Here is a 23,959-nt window from a genome sequence, read left to right on the forward strand (position 1 = left end):
AGCGCCAGTGCAGTAGGATCGTGGACTGAATGCCCAAATAAATTCGAGATGTTTGGACTTTCATCTCTTGTGTGCAAAGTAAACGGCATCCCACTCTACAATCTATCTTCTGATAAATCTTATAGAACATTGTATGAGTTGACCATGCAAACCCTAGACCAAGACTCTCAACGATTTGACAATGGTATAACCAAAGATAAATTTGCTAAAACACACGGTACCATCGTTCGGGAATGTTCTGGCACACATGATATGAGTATAGTATGTAAAGGGACTGTGCTTTAGAGTGTAAATTTGCCGACCCATTTACTGAGAGTATTGCACTAATCTCACTAAATCACTATAACACCTATTAATAGATCACTCCCGAAATTGGTGCTCTGCGAGGATTGGCGCCATGAGCACCAGTCAAATAATTAGTGTATTTAATATGGATCCCTACATGTCACAGTAACAGTGATATTTTCTACCCTTACACAATCTTGGAAAAATTCAATACATCAACAACACTTTAATTATTGTTAATAGCAGTCCATCGACTGTGCTGACAGGTCATTGGCTGTGCATCTTTCAAACAATGAAGACGATTGAATTTTTTGATCCTCTTGGTCTACACTATACATTCTACACTCCTCACATCAGCGGCTTTAGTGAGAGGAGTGGTAAAAATATTATTCAAAATTGAAAGAGGATACATGATCTGTTGACTAAAAGCTGCGGCTTTCATGCCCTACAATATTTTGTATTCCGATGTCACGACTATACTTACAAGCATTTTCTCCACAGTTCTGGTCACAATCTACATCTGAATGACTTTTTAGTGGAAAATACCCTCTCAGACCTATATAGTATTGATTTCAGTGCCCTAAGAGTAAAGTGCTTAAAAAATGTTTGTGAATTTGTTTATTAATAAAATGCATATATATACAACAATGTCTTTAAATCTTCCGTTTTAGATTTCTTCATCTTCGATGTATAGGCAACTGTCGTGAACCACTAATGTTGGTAAATCATTTGGATTCACTGTATATTGATCTTGATTGACTGCAAAGTCAGGGTCACATTTTCTGCAGTACAATGTAACTTCACTCTTGTCATATATCTTTGTATAGTCAATGATACTATTTACATTCATATCATGAAATTCACGAGTTTCAGTCCGTCTATTTGAAGCAATATCACATACAATGTTTTCAAATGGTGAATCACATTCCGTCACAGCCAAATAAAAATCACTTGGTTTATAGTCATAGTAGGTGGTGTCATCACAACGATGACGTAGAAACCAGATTGTCTTGTTACCCCAACAGTTGAATCGTAGACCAGATTCCTCTTCCCAGAATAATTTAAATCCACGACGATATCAATCTCGTAGAAATAAACTAAAATCACGTTTGGGATTCTTTCCAATCATAGCGGGGTAAGTAGTATCCCACTGATCACATTTATTATAGTAACAATTGGAGCATAGGTGCCCTCTAGGATGAGAGTAACAAATCTCCTCAAGACATGAATTACATCCTTTAATTTGTACTACATAACCTCAATATAATTTGCATGGATTACATAATTTACACTTTTCACTGTAGTCATCAATAATTGTACAAGTTTCACATTGAGTCCAACTGCCAAGAGTGTACATGCACAATGGACTTATATAGAACATTTTTCGGTTTCCGATGTCAACTCACTCACAGCTAAAACGAAACTGATCATCCTCGCTCCATAAATTCATGGTGGAGGAATGGGGGAGAGGAGTAACTCTGTAACTTTACCTCTTTCGAATGACGGGGGAGCCATCGACATTGAATCCATTGGCGATGTTTTCGAAAGTATATCCACTATAGGATTCTGCCTTGTTCCAATTAATAGATCAATAAAATGAGTATAAGCATTTGAATCAAATTTTAAAAGTTTCATACTATAGTCCAATGGGGGAGAATCACTTTTCATTATATTTTCAAGTGTTTCCTGAGAGAATATCCTGCGTTTAAGATATAACTCGAGAAAATCGTCATCCAACATAAAATGATTTTCCATGAACACTAGATTTTATCTAATTCTGTCTTTCTCAAATTCATTCATTTTTCAATCTTTCCACTCTGACTGCTGACTCTAGACTGAGCCTGATTCGTTAGCTCTAACCAGAAAAGAAAGGGAACATTTTCGATTTCGAAACAATTTTATTGAATAATTACAACATCAACAATAATACTATGCATGTACAGTTAACGACAGAGTTTATTGTCTTCAATATGTTTCAATAATACACTTAAAGCACATTGAACTCTATTCACATGTGCTCTAACAACTTTTGAGGTGAAACATAATTGATCTTCCATTTTAAATTTGCTCAAGGATATAATATATCTTGCATATACTACATTCCATTCCAGACAAAGCCGAGATCCTTTCTTTATTTCCACCGCAATTTTTGGTGCTCTTGTATTATTATCATCAACTCCACTATCAAGTTCTAATAGTGTAAACATTCCACTCATTATTACAAATATATATCCAAATGAGTAAAGTCAAAACTGTTCTTCTCACTCCTTTGAATTCTATTCACAGACTAATAAAACTCTATCAAAAATCCTTTCTTCATATTCAATCCAATGCTACTATGTAAACAAGCCCTTTGATTGGCTGAGAAGGAAACACGTGATCTAACTGTTTCCGGGAAACTCATAACATTGAACAATTTTATCAACAACAACAAATACTATTTCTTGATAATAACATTCGCCTCGAGCAACAACAAGAAGGAAGTGTCATTGACCTGCCCCCAGTAGACTCAATAATCCATGAACGGGACAAAGTTTCTGTTTTTCAAATTCTCACTGAAAAAATCAATAAAAACATCAAATACATAGATCAACACACATAACCATCAACGAAAAAATACATAAATGTGACGTAATTCCTGTTTTTTCAAGTGAGAAATTCCCTGTTTTTTCATTCACACTGATAAAACCATAAGCCACGTGGTTCTGTCACGAGTATAAGATAGCCTTCTACTACTGTCATGATTGCACACAAACAATTTTCTTATAGACATGTATATTAAAATGTATATAAAAATAATGCTGCTCGCATAAATAATTTTCTTTCTAAAACTAAGGCTCTTAACGAATTTTCTCAAACCTCTTTATTAAACCTATCTAAATCGTTTTATTAGGCCAGAATATACCAGGATGTTAATTCTTACGAAAACAACGATTTCTAATAAGCTTCAAACTTTTGGTTTTCTTTTTTAAGGTTTTGGAATTGTTGTTATCCTTTGTCAAAGTATCTACATATATTTTTGCAATTACCAGTTTTTTGTTATTTATGCAATTTAATGTCATTTCATACTGTGTCTTTTCAAAGATATTGGATTATTAAGCAAGTTCAATTTCTAATAGTGATATCTACTAAGCTTCAAACTTTTTGTTTCATTTTTTAAGGTTTTTGAATTGTTCTAATCCCTTCTTAAAATATTTAGAAATATTTTTTCAAATACCAGTTTTTTGCTATTTGGGCAATTTAATGTCTTTTCATACTGTGTCTTTTCAAAGATATTGGGTTATTAAGCAAGTCCAATTTCTAATAGTGATTTCTACTAAGCTTCAAACTTCTTGTTTAATTTTTTAAGGTTTTTGAATTGTTGTAATCCCTTGTTAAAACATTTACAATATTTTTTCAATTACCAATTGTTCTTTAGGCAATTTAATGTCTTTTCATACTGCAGTCTATTCAAAGATATTTGATTATTGCAGTTTTTAACAAAATTAAGGCTTTTGACGAATTTTCCAGATTTCTGACCTATTGATAGCTTTTTATGCAAGAGCATCCCAGGGTACCAATTTTCTCGAAAAAAAATAAGGAGCCATTTTCGAGAGATGAATAAAATTATCCATCCCAATCTATTCAAAGCCTCCCTCTTTACACCCTCTCAAGAAGTTCCAATTTCCTTGAAATCTTTCTTTATGACATCCTCCCATCCAAACCACGAAAGACCTGCTTTTCGTTTAGCCCTAGACGGTTGACTGAAATGACAATCTTTGGCAATCTGTCATCCTTCATCCGCAGAACGTGCCCTAGTCATCTCAACCTTTCTCTCAGTTTAGGTCTAAAAAGCGTGATTTAACCACACTTCTCGTACAGCCTACTGTTTGAAATACGGTCAGTCAGCCGGGTACCCTGAACAATCCGTAGGCAATTTCTCTGGAAAACATCTAGCAAATCTTCATCCAATTGACGGAGCCGCCATGTTTCAGAGCCATATTTGACCACTATCATCATTGTAGCTTCCAATATTTTAATATTGGTTTGTAGACTTCCAAACTTTATTTAACTGTGAAAAACCACCCTGAGCCTTGGCTAATCTAATTTCAACATCTTCACTGCTACCACCGCCTTTACTAATAATATTAACAAGGTAAGTGAAGCTGTCCACCTGATCAATCTCTACATTAATCTCCCAGGAAGTTCCCATTTCCGTGAAATCTTTCTTAATGAAATCCTCACATCCCAGATGAGGACGACCTGCCTTCCGTTTAGCCCTAGACGGTTGCCCCAAAAGGACAATCTTCGGCAACCTGTCACCCCTCATCCGCAGAACGTGCCCTAGCCATCTCAACCTTTCTTATATTATAGCCCTAGAAAGTGGGATTGAACCAAATTTTTCGTACAACTTACTGTTTGAAATACGGTTAGTCAGCCGGGTACTCAGAATAATCCGTAGGAAATTTCTCTGAAAACATCTAGTAAATCTTAATTCAGTTTTTGGAGCGCCCAAGCCTCAGAGCCACATTTGACTACTGTCACCACTGTACCTTCCAAGATTCTAATCTTGGTTGGCAGACTTATCTTCCTATTCTTCCAAACTTTGTTTAACTGTGAAAAAACGCCCTAAGCCTTGGCTATTCTACTTTTTACATCTTCGCTGCTACCACCGTCTTTACTAATAATGCTACCAAGGTAAGTGAAGCTGCCCACCTGAACAATCTTATCGTTACCCAACTTCACCTTTTTATCTTCACTTTTTCTAGCCTTAATGACTTAGTCTTCTTAACATTAATTTTCAAACCGATTGTAGCACCCTGAACTAGCAAAACCTCTAAAAGCTCATTCATTTTGCTCACACTTTCATCTAGGATGCTTAAGTCATCAGCATAATCTAAGTCCAGGAGAGTGTTTCCTCCCCATTTGATTCCGTGGTCTCCAATTGCCTTTCCTGTGTTCTGCAAGACAAAGGCCATCAAAATAATCCATGTAAAGGGGGGTAGAACACAACCCTGCTTAACTTTGATTTAATACAAAACCAGCTGCAGACCTCATTTCCTACCTTAACCGCAGCAGTGTTATTCTCGCACATAGCACTAATCCCTTTAATGTGTTTTTCCGGTATACCTTACAAGGATAAGACCTTCGCTAAAGCTCTCCTATCAACAAAATCGAACACTTGCTCATAATCCATAAAACTGACTACTAAAGGTGTTTGATAAGTTCATAAGTGCATAAGTTTATTATTCCACATTCACAAAGAAAGAAAGAAATTAAACAGCACTTTCACGCTGGAGAAAACCAATCAGGGTTTATGGTCGCGCGAAAGTCCACGTAACTACTTACCTAGTAACTCAACTATTTACTCAAACTGAGGAACTTCTCAATTATTAGCATAAGAGTGAAAATTTGGTCAAAACATCCTCTACCTTTTCTAAAACTGCACTGTTCTTCTCTTATAACTTTGTCTACAGCATCTCTCAGTCTAAAAACTTTCATACTACTGAGCAATCTTCTCTTATAACTTTGTCTAAAGCATCTCTCAGTCTAAAAAGTACCATACTACTGAGCAATTTACTATCTACAGAGACCAGACTATTGCCTCGATAATTAACCCACTCAGTCTTATTACCGTTTTTATACAGAAGTCCAAAGATAGCTAGGTACTTCTCCTTTTCCAAAAATCATATTCATAATCTTCAGTAACTTCTTTCTAACCTCAAAGCCATCATATTTAAGAAACTCATTTACCACACTGTCAGCACCTGGAGCCTTATTTTTTTAAAATCATTTTAGTACTTTCGCTAATTCATCCTCACAAACAAATCTTCCTTCAGATCCAAGGTATAATAAACTTTTTCATTTTCCTCTACAAATTTTCCTGGAACTCTATCTCGGTTTAGCACATTCTCAAAATATTCTGCCCATTTTTCTTTAACTATTTCTTTATCACTAATTGTGATCCCGTTCCTATCTTTAACCGGGACTATTCCGGATTGACTACTCCCTCTCAATTTATTAAAATGCCAGTATAATATTTTACTAGTATGCCGTCTAGATGCATCTTCGAGAACCTTGGCAATTTTATCAATGACTTCTTCTTCACACCTCCTTATTTCATATTTTAGTGTTTTTTCCACTTTCTTTACATTCCTTTTGTTTTCATATGATCTATCACTCAGATAATTCTTGTACAAGACCCTTCTCCTCTCTTCTTCTTCTTCTATTTAACAGCAGGCGGGCTTTTCAGTAATACTATTTAGCCCTTTTCCTTTTGATTCACTCTGTGGGCTACAGAGCTACTGGCTTGATTGCCTCATAATATCTGCCTCATCATATCATCATCATGATAATTTCAGATATCTTTCAGTAGATCTTTCGACTCTAGGTGTTCAAATATAAGATGATAGATGTCGATTTCTATGCTCTGTGTGCAGGTATAGTTGGCTAGGCTCTTGGCTGATAGTGAGATTTTGTGGTGTTTGAAGCATTTTAGCAGTTTACAAAGCAAGGTATGTTTTACAGACGTCAGTATATTACATTCAAATAGGCAATGGTCAATTGTTACATTATTCATATTACAATGGCTGCAAAGAGGGGACAGGGGAATTGAACCACTTGAATTAGAAAACTTATACGAGAATGCAAGAAAATTTAGTCCATTTGTTCCAGAACAAATTCTATGATCAATTTTAGAAAAATACTTATTGGGAAAGGGGGAAAGGATAGGATTAATCTTATCGAAATTAGTATCAGTGTGTCTCCATAGGTAACTATCACTACCAGTTTGTTTTCTAAAAATTTTCTTGTACAAACTTTTATAATGTTTTAGTCAGTAATCAAACTCATGATCAGAACTAATAAACGAGTGTATTGTACTATCATGAAAACCAGTTATTATACAACTCGAAGCAAAATTATCTATAATACTAAGACAATCATGAGTGTCAATTTCCAAATTATATTGAGGAGCTGAGGCCAGCAGCTTAAGGCTGCGATAAAGAGTCAGCGAAGATAAAGAGCAGCGATAAAGAGTCGGAATATACACTAATATTATTTGAATTTGCAATCAAAGGTTGGTTTTCCTTAAGGTGTTCTAATGCCATGATTATGGCATTTAACTCAGCAGACATTATAGATAAGTTATTATATAATCTCTCGCCCATTGCAATTTTCAGGTGAGGAAGGAAAGCACCACCTCTTATCTCCTTATTCATTTTTGACACATCAACAAATGTTTGGAAGTGGTTTTTATAGGTAACTGTATTAAATTCAGCAAATTTTTTCTAGACAAAAGCAAGGGGGGTTAAATCTTTATTCCACTTTGAGAAATCAGTATTTATTATCGGAATTGACCAATTCCATGGAGGGGATTTGGGGAAAGTAGGTGCAATAGACTTTGCCGGTACGGGGAACTTCTTCTGAATATTGGCATACTCATCTGCAGTGCCTCTATACATGGCTGGATTTTTCACTAATATTCTTCGCTGCGCTCTTAACTTTCTTCTCTAAAACACCATCAGTAACTTCACAAATTGTTTTCCTAAAATTATTCCATCCATCTTCCACATTGTCTAATTTTAAACTCTTCAGTTTAGTATTCAATTGTTAATTGAAAGTTTCTCTCAAATTCTCATCCTGGAGTCTATCAACATCATAGCTTCCCGGGAGGTCGTTACCCTTCTTAAATTTTAGCTTTAAGTTAACCCTAGACACTACTAGATGGTGATCTTTACTTTTAACATCAATAATAACACTCCTATACACCCTAGTACCTTGTATTGATCCTGCGAGTCTTCGGTTTACAATAACATAATCAATAATTTTTGCTGTCCTACCATCACGTGAATACCATGTTAACTTATTTTATGACCAAGCACCGTATTGGTTATAACTAGATTGTTATACCTACAAAATTGCAGCAGTCTGTAGCCATTACTGCTTCCTTCTTCTACACCAAGTTTACCTAAGCTAGGATACCATCTATCCCTATTTCTACCGACCTGGGCGTTAAAATTTCCAAGTAAAACACCATATTTCTACCTGGGACCCTGTCTTTTTACTCTTGTAACTGTGAGTACAACTCATATTAGTCACTACTATCTCCGTCAGTCGGTTCTATAGGGGCATATACTACTATAACTAATACCCTGAACTTTTTAGTCATAAAGTGAGCGATAAGTATTCTATTATAAATACCTTCCAAGCCGAAACAAGACCTGGCAGCTTCCTTATTCCTCATGATCCCGAATCCCTGTCTATGTACCCAATCCTACTTTCCTGAGTGAATAAATTCTATATCACCTATTTTCATGCTTCCACCCCTGGGAAACGAGTTTCTGAAACTCCTAATAATTCCAGTTCAAATCGTCTGAATTCGTCAGTCAAAATGTCAATACGATAGCTATTTTTAACGTCGTAGCATTCCAAGTTCCAGTTTTCATGTTCTTTAAATCATTGAAATTATTTTGGCCTCAGGAAAAGCAATGGTCCCGGATACCAGTGCAGGAAGGGGATATGTGTGTATACCAACACAGGATGAAGCTTCTAGTGTGAGACCTGAGGGGCTGAAACCTCCCCTCATATTATGGAGATTATATTATGTTTTTATTGGATCTATCATGTAACATGTTATCATTTATCTCCAATTATTTGGCCGTCGTATCAACTCTGAATAGGCACATGCTATCAATGAATAAAAAAAGGAAATAATCTTTTTTTTTAGCAGAATCATAACCAATTTGTCAACACCGGATTGTCGGGATTTTGTTCTCTGAAATCTTAAAAGAGCTCTACAATTAGTGATTATTTTGTGTCATAATGGACAGGCAACCAGGAAGTGTAAACACTACATTATGTGATATTGAAAGTGAATAAACAGTTTTAATACACCTTGTCATGCTCAGATGATCTACTGTGTGGAAATGGGTGGCTATGTGCAAAGAAACTTGGCTTCCGCTTCTTCCTTAAAGTGCTTCCGGGAAAGGCTGTCAGTAGCTTTTCGATTATTTTATTTTAGTTTCTTCCGCAGCTTTTAAGCACCACTTTTGCTTTTTTTTTCCCCTCGAGTCAAATTATACATTCCTTTCGTTCGACAAAATTGACACAAAACTTAAAAGAAGATAAAGTAATTTTTCCAAAAGAGATCCTTATTCCAAATGAGAAAGCAGCAGTTTAAGTAGACAAGTTTTCAAAAATCCCTCAAGCCCTGCTCATAAAAAGTTTTGGGTATCGTCCACCAGCCGCATATCAGAAGATTTTCCCGTCTGAAGTCCTTTAGCTTGTATTGACTGTATAACTTTTCAGGAACAAATGTGCAATCGTGAGGCATTACTTCCTTCGCAAGTGGGAACCACAATATGTAGTTTTTTAATACTTTTAGGTCGATTGGCTATTTCAGAGTTTTTGTTATTTTTATCATTAGCTACTTGGTCCTCCATGGGGCAAAACCGTAGTTTGGTGCCACAAAATGGCTGAAAACGCCACTTTCTGCGGCACATTCTTATTCATCACTTTAATGGGCTATAGAACTTTTAATTTACGTTCGATCATCGGTTCGATACGATATACCTAAAAAAAAATCAAAAAAAAATCACGCATCTGTTTTCTTTCTTCTGGGGAAAAAAAATTGAAATTCCACATTTTGTAGATAGGAGCGAGAAGCCTCCAGAGTGGTGCTGGATCACTCGTTAAGATAACTTGCCTTTTTGGGGGTGTTTTCCTCATCTTTTAAAATCAGGTAAAATTTCCTAGGATTATAGTGTTTGATGTGTAATATCAAACTTATTGAACTTTATATATTTAGAGTCAGCATAAAACGTCAATTTATTTTAGACCTATTAATTGTTACCAAAATTCCTTTTTTTAGAGTGGTGGTTACTTTTTCCCCATGTTACTCCTTACTTACAGTTTGGTACCACAAAATGTTTGACTCTACACCATATGTTCTACGTGTATTTTGGAATATACATAGGCTATTCCAGAATCCCTTCTATACGTTATTCTTTTTATTTGTCTTAATTTCCCTTTGACTGCTCAATTAATTTGACATACGGAGAAAATTTTCCAGGAAGGAATTTTCTGCAGGGAGTTTTGCGAAGAGGGATGGGGAGAATTTTCCTAGGGGTACTCTCGGTGGGGTAATTTTTCGCGGGGGGGAGGGGAATACGCCGGACTTCCAATTACAGACAATTTTACATTTTTACGTTAAGTACCTTGTGTTAAAGAAATAGAGTGAATCCTCTATACCGTATCTCCGTATTTCTTACGTTTATTTGTTATTGCTCCATCTCCATCATTACGTAATACTGTCGAATATAGTATAGCCAAATTAATGTAAATAGATGCTAAGATCAGCTACTGTTATGAAATGGGTAAGGATACGTAAAGAAAATTTCATATTCTGCTTTTTCTATAATAGAGGAATAGGACCATTAAGTTCTTTTTGAAAAGGCCGTCAGTTATGTTTTCATCGCTTTATTTGATTATTAGTTTTTTGTTACTTAGCTTTTAAGCACTGCTACCTTCCTCAGAGTTTACTTTTCAAACTTTTTCATGCTTTAATAATAGCGGGAAGTGCATTACGAAAAGAGGCTAAGTAAACAGCTTACAAAGCTCCTACAGTGAAAGGAAAAATGGACGCACCGATTTGGCCACGATATCTTTTTTTAAGTTTGAAAAATGAACGACATCCACTTAACTTTATAGAGTTATTAGAATCTTTATAGTTTTACAGAGTTATTATGAAAGTAGAAATACTAGAAGCAGCAAAATAAAGATACCCTCGAGCTATATCTAGGCGTTAGTTGGGGGGGGGGGGGTTGTCAAGCAATTGCAATTTTAATAGTTATTGTGTTTGGAAAAAGCGTTGATGGCTAATTCAATGGCATGTTTATATTTAGCTTGTGGAAAAAATCAAGTGTTCGGCAAATTTACTGTAAAGTTTACCTCTACCAGTGTATTTTCTGTTAGAATGATACCTTAGAACAGAAATTTCGGGTCTGAACATTGACGCCTCCTTAGTTTTTGGCACCGATTCCCTAAAACTCGGAAGAGAATATTTTTGGTCCAAAAATAGGAACAGCGTACTAATCTGCTTTTAGAGGACTGCTAGGAAAGACAATAAAGCTCAAAAGAACAATTTCAGAAATGGAAAGTGTTTCTCATTTAGAAGAGTTATGTTTAATCCCTTGTTGATATATTGGATTATATCCTGAGGCAGTGCAGTGGACTGATCTGTGCCTGGCAACACAGAGCCCAACGTTTGGTCCCAACATCTAATAATCTAAGATTGGTTTGCAGACTTCCAAACTTTTTTTTAACTGTGACAAACCACCCTGAGCCTTGCCTATTCTAATTTATACATCTTCACTGCTGCCACCGTCTTTACTAATAATACTAACAAGGTAAGTGAAGCTGTCCACCTGATCAATCTTTTCGTTACCCAACGTCACCTTTTCATCTTCACTTATTACTAGCCTTGGCGACTTAAGTCTTTTAAACATTAATTTTCAAACTTATGGTAGCACCCTGAACTCGTAAAACATCTAAAAGTTCATTTATTTTACTAACACTTTCATCTAGGATGCTTAAATCATCAGCATAATCTATATCCAGGAGAGTTTTCCCTCCCCATTGGATTCCGTGGTCTCCGCTTACCTTTCCTGCACTCCTTAAGACAAATTCCGTCAAAATGCTCCATATGAAGGGGGATAGAGCAAAACCCCGCTTAACTCCTGATTTAATACAAAACCTCTTGATTTAGCAGCAGACTGTTTTGTGCCTAGCAATACAGGGCCCAAGGTTTGCTGCAAGGTCGGGTGACAGGCTTGCTACATGTTCCTACAAAAAAGACCCAGCGACTGAAACACCAAAATTACCGACGTCTTGTGCACCGTCAGTGGCTCTGGAAGATCTTTATCCTTAAAGCAGATCATCCTCCTCCTCCTTCATATTGGGCACTCAATAATCTTGATGATATATGGTAATAATATCGAGAGGAAGATGACGGTAAAACCGTTTTCAAACGAGCCCTCAGTCTTAGCATAACCGACTTGCATGAACCGCTGAAATCAACTAATTGATGCTTGGTTCAATCGAACTCATGTCTAAGAAAGGAGCTTCTTTGATAATAATTTGGAGCAAAAAGGGAAACTTCTGAAGCTACATTAATCAGCCAAATTAAACTGTAAGCGGTTTGAATATTGTATCCTTACGAGAAAAGCCACTTACAATTTTATGGAGGATAGAGTTATAGTTTAAAAACGGTTTAATTCTCGGACCAGCTATGGCAGCATTTTATAGCAAATAAAATCCAGGTGTTTTCCCTCTCTCTGGAGTTAGACTATATACAGTTTTTACATTTGAAGGGATAAGCGTTAAAATGAATGAAAAATTCGTCACATTTTTTATCAAACAGCATAAATATGTTTTTAACTCCTCTAATTCTTTGCCATGGCAAAAAAAAACATTCCAAAGGAAAAAGTTCAATAGATCCTTAATATAAAAAAAAGAAAAAAAGTGGAGAGGGACATACATCGTTGCTTAGGCTACTTTTCTCTTAAACTGAAAAAAAAAAGACCAAAGCAGAGTTTTAAAATCAAAATTAAATCGATAAAAACAACTAGTATTTACAAAGTTAAACTAAAAGTAAGGTACAAATGATCAGATTGCTCACGGCAATGAACAGCAAGTATGGAGCAACCCTCATCCGTAGCAAGCAGAACTATAAAAACAGATATTTGAAAACAATGTAGTTTTATATTGGCTCTAAATTGTAAAATATAATAACATAAATGTACAGATCAATATTCATTGCTATAAGAATATTTATGTATTTTTTTGGAAGAACGTGTAAAACACCCCTGGAAAGCAATATTCTATCTAAAATTATTTAAGGCCATTAGAAATGACTCATTCGAACGGAAATTCTGAGCTCCACTGGCTTTTCCAAGTAAAAAAAAAAAACAAAAAAAAAAAAACAATCCGGCTACAGCAAAAGTGTTAGATTCGTCCATTTTGCATTTTGCTTCTAAAAACAGAAATTCTGACCCGAATTCATCCGAAGCATCATCGCGAAACATTCTGATACAGGGTATCTATTTAAAACATTGGAAACGCTTTATATAAACCTCCTCATTTCTGTAGAAAATTCAAAGGGGTGTGACACTGGCTCCCTTAACATGTAGACTTTGTAGATTATATGAAATGAACATTTTCTTTTCATAGACGCTCATTGGAAAGCTTTACTTGAATATTGAACACTTATGTGTAGTATTGCGTAGCTGCACATTGAGTCTTAAGGGTAGCTCAAGGCCTTTGCCGGTGGAGATGGGGTGCATAGACGTCAAGTCACGAGAATGTAGGGGAGGGGGCAGATTCTCAAAATCTAGGGAGGCAATTTTGTTGTTTTTTTTTCAACTGAAAATGCCAACAAAAAGGTATTTTTCAATAAAAAATACCAAACAAAGGTGTTTTTTATGTAGAGGGTGGGGAAAAACATAATTGACGTCCATGGTCGGGTGAAGATTCGAAAAGTGCTGAGAGTTATTCTTCCACTTTAAGTTTTAGTCTCCGTTTTTACTTCCTCGTGATTGTTTATAATTCAATATCCAAAGGATGGCTTTGAGTAATTAAAACTACCATTAAGGGTATTAGCACAATTGATTAGCCCCTGCTAGAATGCAACTACCTAGAATGCAATATTTTGGCAAACTTTAAACAAAAACAACACTTTGTAAGCAAAAACAACTTTTTGTTTAAACCTTCGCTCTTTCCTAGCAAATTTCCACCACTGGGGGAATTTTTAAGGGTGCCCATGGGGGAATGGATGGCTCTGAACCTTCACGCGACCCCTGGTGTAAATCCTGAAATTTCTTGATTATTCAACTGGCTTCTGGCAACGATTCTGATTGTACTTCAAAGATGTTTAGCACATCTTCCTCTAGTTTGTAAGCAGGGGAAACACCCAAAATATGTATAGAAAAATACAAAGACACCAGCCTTTGCAAACAGCTAATGGCTCCTGCAAAACTGCATACTCACAGCTTCGAGTACCGGGCTAATAACTTGAAAGATAGATTCAAGTGACTTTGCAAACTATACGATGGGCATGGAGAATGATTTAGCAAAAGTTCAGGTTGAGACTGCTACCGATTTTAATCTCCTGACAATTAGTTGTGTGAAGTGGTGGGCGAAGAAAGGGTAGATCAAGTAGATTTCCTTTCAAAAGAGGTTTTTGTGTAAACAGATGTTCTCACTAACTTTGTTGGCTGACGTGACAGAGGATTGATAATAACAAGCTTTGATTTGAGATAAGCTTCCCTGGGAATACACATTATTCAAAGTCATCGCTGACAATTATAGGCAGCAGCCCCTTTTTTTCGTTTTAGTTCTTTTTGGACACCTTTCGTGACTTCTGTCTCATATGCGCTTGCTTGGTGGACGAAGCTTAAGAAACAAGAAAATTAGAAGGTAAAGCTAAAAAAAACATAATCACATCAATCCATCATTAGACACTGACACATGGACAGTGTACGGACAGGAACTACTTTCACTTGTGCGGAACATAGTGTAGAGAATAATAATTAAAATAGAAGATATAGTTATTTTAAAATAGAGCATTTAAAATGGTGTATGGAAACACGTGCCAAAAATGCATGCTATATTTTCGTTTGATCATTGTGATCACGCCAGTAATTACAATGACACGGCACTAGTTTTGGCTATTAACTTTATTGTATGAAAAGGTTCAGATTCGTTTCTTCTCAAATAATTGAGATTCAATGTTATTGCAGAAAACAGAATTTGTAAAGTGTGAGGTGGAAAAATTATCATTAAATAGTCAAATAAGACATTTAAACATACTCTTCTTTCATGGAACTAAAAACAGTAAGAAAACAAAGGGGATAGCAAATTCCCCCATCAGCCCGACATATCCAACACCACCTAGACTTGTGTCTAGGGAAAAACATCAATAGTGATTTAAATAAACGTATATACAATAGAAATAACAATACCCCAAAAGGGAAAGGATAATAGCGGAAGGAAAACACCAGATCTAAAGCCAGAGCTTAAAAATAGCCGTAGGTGGATTATTCTGTTGGTAGAGCATTCTACATGGTAAGTTATCCCCAGAAAATTTTCGACCAACAATAATTCTCGCTAGTTTTCCGGTCAAGTTAATCGGTTGGATCAAATTTACGATAAGTTTTTAAAATGAGAAAATTTGTAAAGCAAAACTGAACTTAATAAGCTTTGACAGTGTAGCCTGTTGAATTTTGTATAGTTATTTACTTATCGTCTACGAAAAAGATCTTCAAAGCTATCTGGTGATTTATAAATACAACGCAAAACGTTTACAATAATAATATGACACACAAAAAACTGACAATTTTGACTTTCAAGAGTAGTAGACTTAAACTCCTTTACCAGCCATACTGTGAAAAAAGATAAACAAAAGTGGTGCTGGCAAGGCACCATCCCGGGGGGGGGGGGGGCGGGGGGTTACCAGTTTGACTCCCCTCCAGAAACTTTTGTTCCACTCGTAAAAAAGTAAGAAACATTATACATAATCAGCTTTTTGATGCATTTTGATTGCGATATTTTGATTATGTGATAGTTTCCTATATTTGCAGAATTCTGAAAGACTAGCGCTGTACTGAAAACACAAAACCGACGCAACAAAACAGAAATAGAAACACAAAACCGTTTACTAGCCTGCAGAAAATAGTCTCAACCTCAATAGTCTTTTAATGGCCATGAAATCAATAACTTCTACGACAAGATTTTAACTCTAAGAACTCAAGGAATCTTAGTTTTTAGTAAGTCACTAGTTTTTTAGAATTCTACAAATACAGGGAAATATCACAAGCCAGTTTGTCAGAAACAGGTTTTTTTTAAATACGTTGCACAAACGGCGAAGCAATAATTTTTGTTCATTTACGTATCAACTTCACTCTCTACTGTCATCAGAAGACTTTTGTTTTTTAAAATTAATTTCTGTTTGTTTTTTTATATTTAAAAAAAATTGACAATAAACCTTATAAAAAAAAGGTACTTTCCCATTATACGGGTCTTTCTAAAAAGTCAAGTTTGGTTATGGCTAATGAAATAAAATAAATAGGATGAATATATAATAGTTTATAAACAAATTTGGGCTATATATTTGCACATTAGGGGGGGGGTAAAGCATTTCATATATTAAATACGTAACCTAACCTAGGTCCCTTCACCCCCCCCCCCAAACCCCAAAAATCAACAATTTAAATATCGTATACGCAATGAAAATCCCGCTATCATTGTACTACACTATAGCGGTTAACCCGTCAAAAACGGGTTTTTCGTGACTGGTTTCCTTGTAAAGGCCCATATAATGGGAAAGTACCATAAAAAATTCCAACTTAGGCAAAGGAACTAATGAAAATAAAGCAAGTTTTTGCTAAAATTGGGCATCAAATATATGATTAACTTCGCATATATCTTAAACTTTGCCTCAAAAATTTTTTGGATTTGTCACCAAAAGGTCTATGGATGTTTATGCTTGGTATATTTGAGGAGCTACAAATAAAAATTCAATTATCTATGAGACTATTAAAAGAAATAATAATATCAATAAAAATATTTAATAAAATAAAAATAAAAAATAAAAATAGTTTTTAATAAAAAAAAGTGCAGTCAAAACAAATTACAAAAATTCGGATTTTGGTTATTTTTGCTTCATTGACTTTAAAGTTTTGGGAGAACTAATCTTTAGAAATGAATCGACGCCAGAAAGAGCAAAACAACGTTTATTAAGATTCGAACTTCTGTTACCAAAGGCAGAAGGAAGAACCGTCACCACTAGACTAATGCGTTCGGTACTTTTATGTTAATCGCACTATTATATGTATGTCAAACTGGAGACGCGACAGAAAACCCGTTTTGTATGGGTTAATTCAAGATACTGCTATGCAGTAATGAATGCTTAGCATGGTTTTAACATGCGTTGACGATATTTAAACTGTTGTTGTTTTTTTTTTAATTTAGAGGGAGAAAAAGGTACCTAGGTTAGGTTACGTACTTAATATATACTACGCTATACCCCCCCCTAATGTGCAAACATATAGCCCAAACTTGTTTCTAAACTATTATATATTCATCCTATTTTGTTTTATTTCATTAGCATTAACCAAACTAGCGCTATATAAAAGAATGCGTTTAATATAAAAGTACCAAACGTTCTATAAATAAGTCTTCTCTGTACTAGTTTCTTTTTCAAACCATTGGCATGGTAGAAATTTAATACCACTCGATGCGGCTTTTAATGCTCTTCTCCACTATACTACTACTACTACTAACAACTCACCACAGTACCAAGCCACCTGAGGCCGACACAGCTACGCACGCTCCTCCTCCATCGCAATCTATTTAAAGTCTCTCTTTTTACTTCCTGCCAGGAAGTTCCCATTTCCTCCATATCTTTCTTTAGGACATCCTCCCGCCCCAAACGAGGACCACCCGCTCTCCATTAAGCCCCAGACGATTGGCCGAAAAGGACAACCTTCGGCAAGCTGTCATCCTTCATCCACACAACGTGCCCTAGCCATCTCAACCTTTCTTTCCTTATAGCCCTAGAAACCGGGATTGAACCACATTTTCGCACAGCCTACTGTTTTAAATACGGTCAGTCTTGGTTTGCAGACTTATCTTCCTATTCTTTCAAACTTTTTTTAACTGTCAAAAAACACTCTGGGCCCTGGATATTCTACTTTTAACATCTTCACTGTTCCCACCGTCATTACTAATAATACTACCAGGGTAAGTGAAGCAGCCACCTGATCGATCTTTTTGTTACCCGGTATCACCTTTTCGTCTTGACTTATTCCTAGCCTTAGTGGCTTAGTCTTCTTAACATAAATTTTCAAACTTATTCTAGCACCATGAACTCGCAAAACCTCTAAAAGTTCATTCATTTTGCTCACGCTTTCATCTAGGATGCTTAAATCATCAGCATAATCTAAGTCCAGAGTAGTTTTTCCTCCCCATTTGATTCCGTGGTCTCCCATTGCCTTTCCTGTGGTCCTTAAGACAAAGTCCATCAAAATAATCCATATAAAGGGGGATAGAACACAACCCTGCTTTACTCCTGATCAAACAGTTCGTGGGCAACGAACTGAATAGTAAGAGCGACTCGTCTCAATAGTAACCGAAACTCTAAAAGACGGAATTTTGACACCAATAGATATCAAAAGAATCAGATTTTTATGCTGATTAAAAAAAAAAAAAAATTGATTAAGCTTAGGCTTACCCATCAAAAGTGACGAGCATGAGAAAATTTGCCTTATTTTCGAAAAAGGGGAAAACATCCCCTAAAAATCATAGAATCATAATAAAAATCACACCATCAGATTTAGCGTATCAGAGAAAATTACTGTAGAGGTTTCAATCTCCTATCTGCAAAAATGTGCAATTTTGTATTTTTTGTCAGAATTTAATACAAAACCAGCTGCTAACCTCATTTCATACCTAAACCGCAGCAGCGTTATTCTCGTACATAGCTCTAAAGACCTTAATTTATTTGTCTGGTATACCATACAAATATAAGACCTTTTCTAAATCTCTTCTATCAACAGAATCAAACGCTTACTCATAATCTGTAAAACTTAGGACCAAAGGTGTGTGACAACTCAAGCACTTCTCAATTATTAATCTAAGAGTGAAAATTTTGTCGACACATCCTCTACCTTTTCTAAAACCGCACTGTTCTTCTCTTAAAACTTTGTCTACACCATCTCTCAGTCTAAAAAGTATCATATTGCTAAGTAATTTTCTACCTACAGAAACCAGGCTAATGCCTTGATCAAGGCCGTATCCAGGGGGGGGGTTACCCGGTTTAACACCCCCCCCCCCAAAAAAAAAAAAATTGACCGAGTCGAAAATTTGTAAAACCTAGGTAAAAATCAGTAAAATTAGTCGAAAACTGAGTCAAAAATTAGTAAACCCCCCCGAAAAAGTCAAAAATCAGTACCCCCCCCCAAAAAAAAAAATCCTGGATCCACCCTTGGCCTCGATAATTATCACACTCACTCCTATCACCTTTCTTTTACAGTGGCTTAATTAAGGTTTTCCTAAAATCGTTAGGTACTTTTCCTTTTTGAAAAATCCTATTCATAATCTTCAGTAGCTTATTTCTAACCTCAGAGCCACCATATTTAAGAAACTCATTTACCACACTATCAGCACCTGGAGCCTTATTATTTTTTTATCCTTTTAGTACTATCGCTAATTCTTCCTCACAAAATAAATTTTCCTTCAAATCCAAGGTATCACAAACTCTTTCATTTTCCTCTGTATCTTTTCCTGCAACTCTATCTCGGTTTAAGTAGTAAGCGCCCAATTCGTTTAAACGGGACAAGGAAACTTACGCCTGAGGCATGGATATGTGTGTATATTTTCAAGTAATTGGGTTACCAGGGTCATTTGCAAAGAGGTACCATTTCTATAGAAGCTATAACAATTTGAAATATCATGCAGACATGTTTTTTTTTTATTATGACATTGATTTTTTGTGTGTCAGTCGATTAGAGAAAGTTGGTAAACTTGTATTTTTTCCATGAAGTCCATAGCACTTTGCAAATTGCTCAATTTACATCTTAGTGTTAACTGGGCAATGACTAAAGTAACATCTGAAGGTGGAGAAAAAAAAGAGGTAATTAGCAAGTGGATAATTTTAACAAGAAATGACCGAGAAGGGTTTTGGTTTGCACAGTGTTGTCAATTTTATATAGTTTAGAAATAAAAAAAAAAAATAACAATAAATGGCTGAAAAGTGTTTTAAGGGAGTGGAGTTGCACGCGGGTTCAGTTACATGCGGATTCAGTTACACGGGGATTAGTTAAATAGGGTCGAGTAGCACGGAGGTTCAGTTGTACAGGGTTTCAGTTATACAGGGGTTCAGTTACATAGGGGTTCTTTGTGTTAAATAAGTAGTTTTTGTATCTTTTAAAAGAGCTTTACGAGGGTTGAGAGACTCAGGTGCCTAATTCCGTGTGATTTTTCTTTACTTGGTGCTAATTAAAAACGAAAATTTTGTTTTAAATAATTTTTTTTTGTATATTTTTAAAAGAGCTTTACGGGGATTGAGAGACTCAGTCGCCTAATTCCGTTTTATTTTTCTTTACGTTTGGGTAATTAAAAAATAAATTTTTGTTTTAATTATTTATTTTTGTATCTTTTAAAAGAACTTTACGGGGATTGAGAGAGTCAGTTGCATAATTCCGTGTGATTTTTCTTTACTTGTTTGTAAATAAAAAAGAAATTTTTTTTTTATATAATTATATTTTTTATCTTTTAAAAGATCTTTACTGGGATTGAGAGACTCAGATGCCTAATTCCGTGTGATTTTTCTTAACTTGGAGGTCATTAAAAACTAAATTTTATTGTTAAATAATTAGTTTTTGTATCTTTTCAAAGATCTTTATGGGGATTGAGAGACTCAGTTGCCTAATTCCGTGTGATTTTTCTTTAATTGGTGGTAAATAAAAAAGAAATGTTTGTGTTAAATAAGTAGTATTTATATATTTTAAAAGAGCTTTTTAGGGTTTGAGGGACTCAGTTGCCTAATTCCTTGTGTTTTTTCTTTACTTGTTGCTCAATATAAAAGAAATTCTTATGATAAATAAGTTGATTATCTAACTTTTAAAAGAGCTTTATGGGGATTGAGAGAATCAGTCCCATAATTCCGTGTGATTAATATAAAATAGATGGTAATAATTAACGAAATTTTTGTGTTAAATAATTAGTTTTCTATCTTTTAAAATATCTTTACGGGGATTGAGAGACTCAGTTGCCTAATTCTGTGTGATTTTTCTTTACTTGATGGTCATTAAAAACTAAATTTTTGTGTTAAATACGTATTTTTTGTTTGTTTTAAAAGATCTTTAGGGGGCTTTAGATTTGCAGTTGCATTAGTCTGTTTTATAGTACTGGCCTGTATTGTCATTAAAAACGAAATGGGGGTGGGAATGAAGTAGTATTTGGATCTTTTCATAGTGCTTTACTGGGATGTAGTGACTCAGTTGCCTAATTCCGTGTGATTTTTCTTTACTTGATGGTCATTAAAAACGAAATTTTTGTGTTAAATAAGTAGTTTTTGTATTAAACCATATCTTGTCTACGTGCCGAAACTGTTACCTGTGTAAAAATAATGTGATAATAGACAGTGAAATTCCCAGAAAAAAATAAAAGGGCATTGTCAGAAAATATCACGATGGAATATAAAGATGAATCGATGAAAAACAAAGCACCAGCAAACGTTACTGCCAGTGATCAAACCGTCATTGAACCAAATAATACCAAAGACAAAAAGCATATTGAGCCTGTTGATGAGACACCAGTAAAAATTGTTCATGACTAAAAATTGAATAATGATTAGTCTACTGATTACGAACTAAGAGAAGACAATATCTATAATATAAAGAGAGAGCAGGGCGAACTATTTTATTGAACATATTCAAACTGTTAAAAGTTAACCATTGATATTAATAGTTTATCGTAATATATTTTTTGTACTATTATTCTACATAGCGCTATTTCATTAAAAATATATTTTGCATTACATTGTTTGGTGTTCATTATTTTTAGAGTCCGCTAGCAGATCAAACGTTTAGAATGTCTAATAAAACGTCGGAGATGTAAGAAAAGGAATTTGCATACATGTAATGTCAGACACATGGGAACAAATTCTTTCTTGAATTCGCCTCTTGGATAAATAAAAAAAGACATTTCATTCAAGAAATTTATGACGAAACTCTAAGTAAGCAACAAACTTTTTCTTGAAGTTACATCATGGATACACAATGCAGAAATTTCATTTAAGAAATTATGAAAAATTGTAATTAAGTAAAAAATTCTTTCAAAAATATGTTAATACGCTTAAGTATTAAATATCTTTAAGCTTAACCTGTCTTTATTCTTTAGAATAGTTTTATTCATTTCATTAAATTATGAAGAAATTGTAAGTAAGTAACAATAGCTTTCTTGAATTCGCTTCCTGCACACAATACAGATATTTAATTCAAGAAATCCTAATAAAATCACAAGTAAGTAATAAAGTCTTTTTTTTTCACCTACTTAAGGCAGAATACAGATATGACAGTCTAGCTATTAGGTAGCATTTCTAAAGTTGTAACACACACTTGATTTTAGAAATGGATACACACTACAAAAATTTCCATTACGAAATTATTAAAAATTGTAATTAAAAATTACATAATTTTTCGAAGTTGCCTCCGGGGTAAATAAAAAGACAATTCATTAAAGAAATTAGCAAAAAATTGCAAGTAAGTAGTAAATTCGTTCTTGAAGTCTCCTGCTGAATAAACAAAAAGATATATTATTCGAGAAATTATGACAAAATTCCAATTAAGTAACAAACTCTATTGATAGGACCTTTATGATTTCAAAGTTGTTTTAAAATCGGAAGATAATTAATTAAAATATACCAAGTAAGTAGTAATTTCTTTAGTGAAGTTAACTATTGGATACACACTACTGAAAAATCATTTAAGTCTTTATGAAAAAAACAAAAAATTTATTTTAGTACACTCTTGGATAAGCAATACAGACATATCATTCAAGAAATTATTAAATTATTTTTAAGTAAGTAACAAACTCTTTATTGATTTCACCTCTTGGATATACAGTACAGATTTTTCATTCAAGAAATTATGAAATATCGCAAGTAAGTAACTTTTTTTTATATTTATCACAAACAATTTTCACTTAGCTAAATGATTTAGAAATTTAATTCAATAAATTATTGAAAAATTCTCAGTAAGTAACAATTTCTTTCTTGAAGTCAATTCTTGGATACGCAATACGGAAATTTCATTCAAGAAATTATGAAAAAATTGTAACTAAGTAGCAAATTCTTTCTTGAATTTACCTGTTGGACAAACAAAAAAGTCATTTCGTTCAAGAAATTATGACAAAATTCTAAGTAAGTAACAAACTCTTTATTGTTTTCACGAGATATATATATGACGTAAAAATTAAATTAAATAAATTATGAAAAAATTCTCAGTCTAAGTAGCAAATCATTTCTTGAATTCACCTTTTGGATCAACAAAAAACATTTTTTAATTAGCGAAATGACCTAGAAATTTAATTCAAGAAATTGTTAAAAAATTCTCAGTAAGTAACAATTTCTTTCTTGAAGTCAATTCTTGGATACGCAATACTGATATTTCATTCAAGAAATTATAAAAAAATTTCAACTAAGTAGCAAATTCTTTCTTGAATTTACCTGTTAGACAAACAAAAAAGACATTTCTTTCAAGAAGCTATTAAAAAATTCTAAGTAAATAACAAACTCTTTATTGTTTTCACGAGTTAGATATACGACGTAGAAATTAAATTCAAGAAATTATGAAAAAATTCTCAGTCTAAGTAGCAAATTCTATCTTGATATTCACCTGTTGTATAATTAAAAAAACATTTCGTTCAAGAAATTATTACAAAATTCTAAGTCAGTATCGATTTTTATTGTTTTCGCGAGTTAGATATACGATGTAGAAATTAAATACAAGAAATTATGAAAAAATCACAAGTAAGTAGCTTTTTTTTCTCTTTATCACAAACAATTTTCACTTAGCTACGAGATGTAGAAATTTAATTCAAGAAATTATGAAAAAATTCTCAGTAAGTAACAATT

Source organism: Artemia sp. Qi Xiang Cuo, chromosome 6, assembly GCF_049724085.1.
Source record: "Artemia sp. Qi Xiang Cuo chromosome 6, ASM4972408v1, whole genome shotgun sequence".
Classification (NCBI taxonomy): domain Eukaryota; kingdom Metazoa; phylum Arthropoda; class Branchiopoda; order Anostraca; family Artemiidae; genus Artemia; species Artemia sp. Qi Xiang Cuo.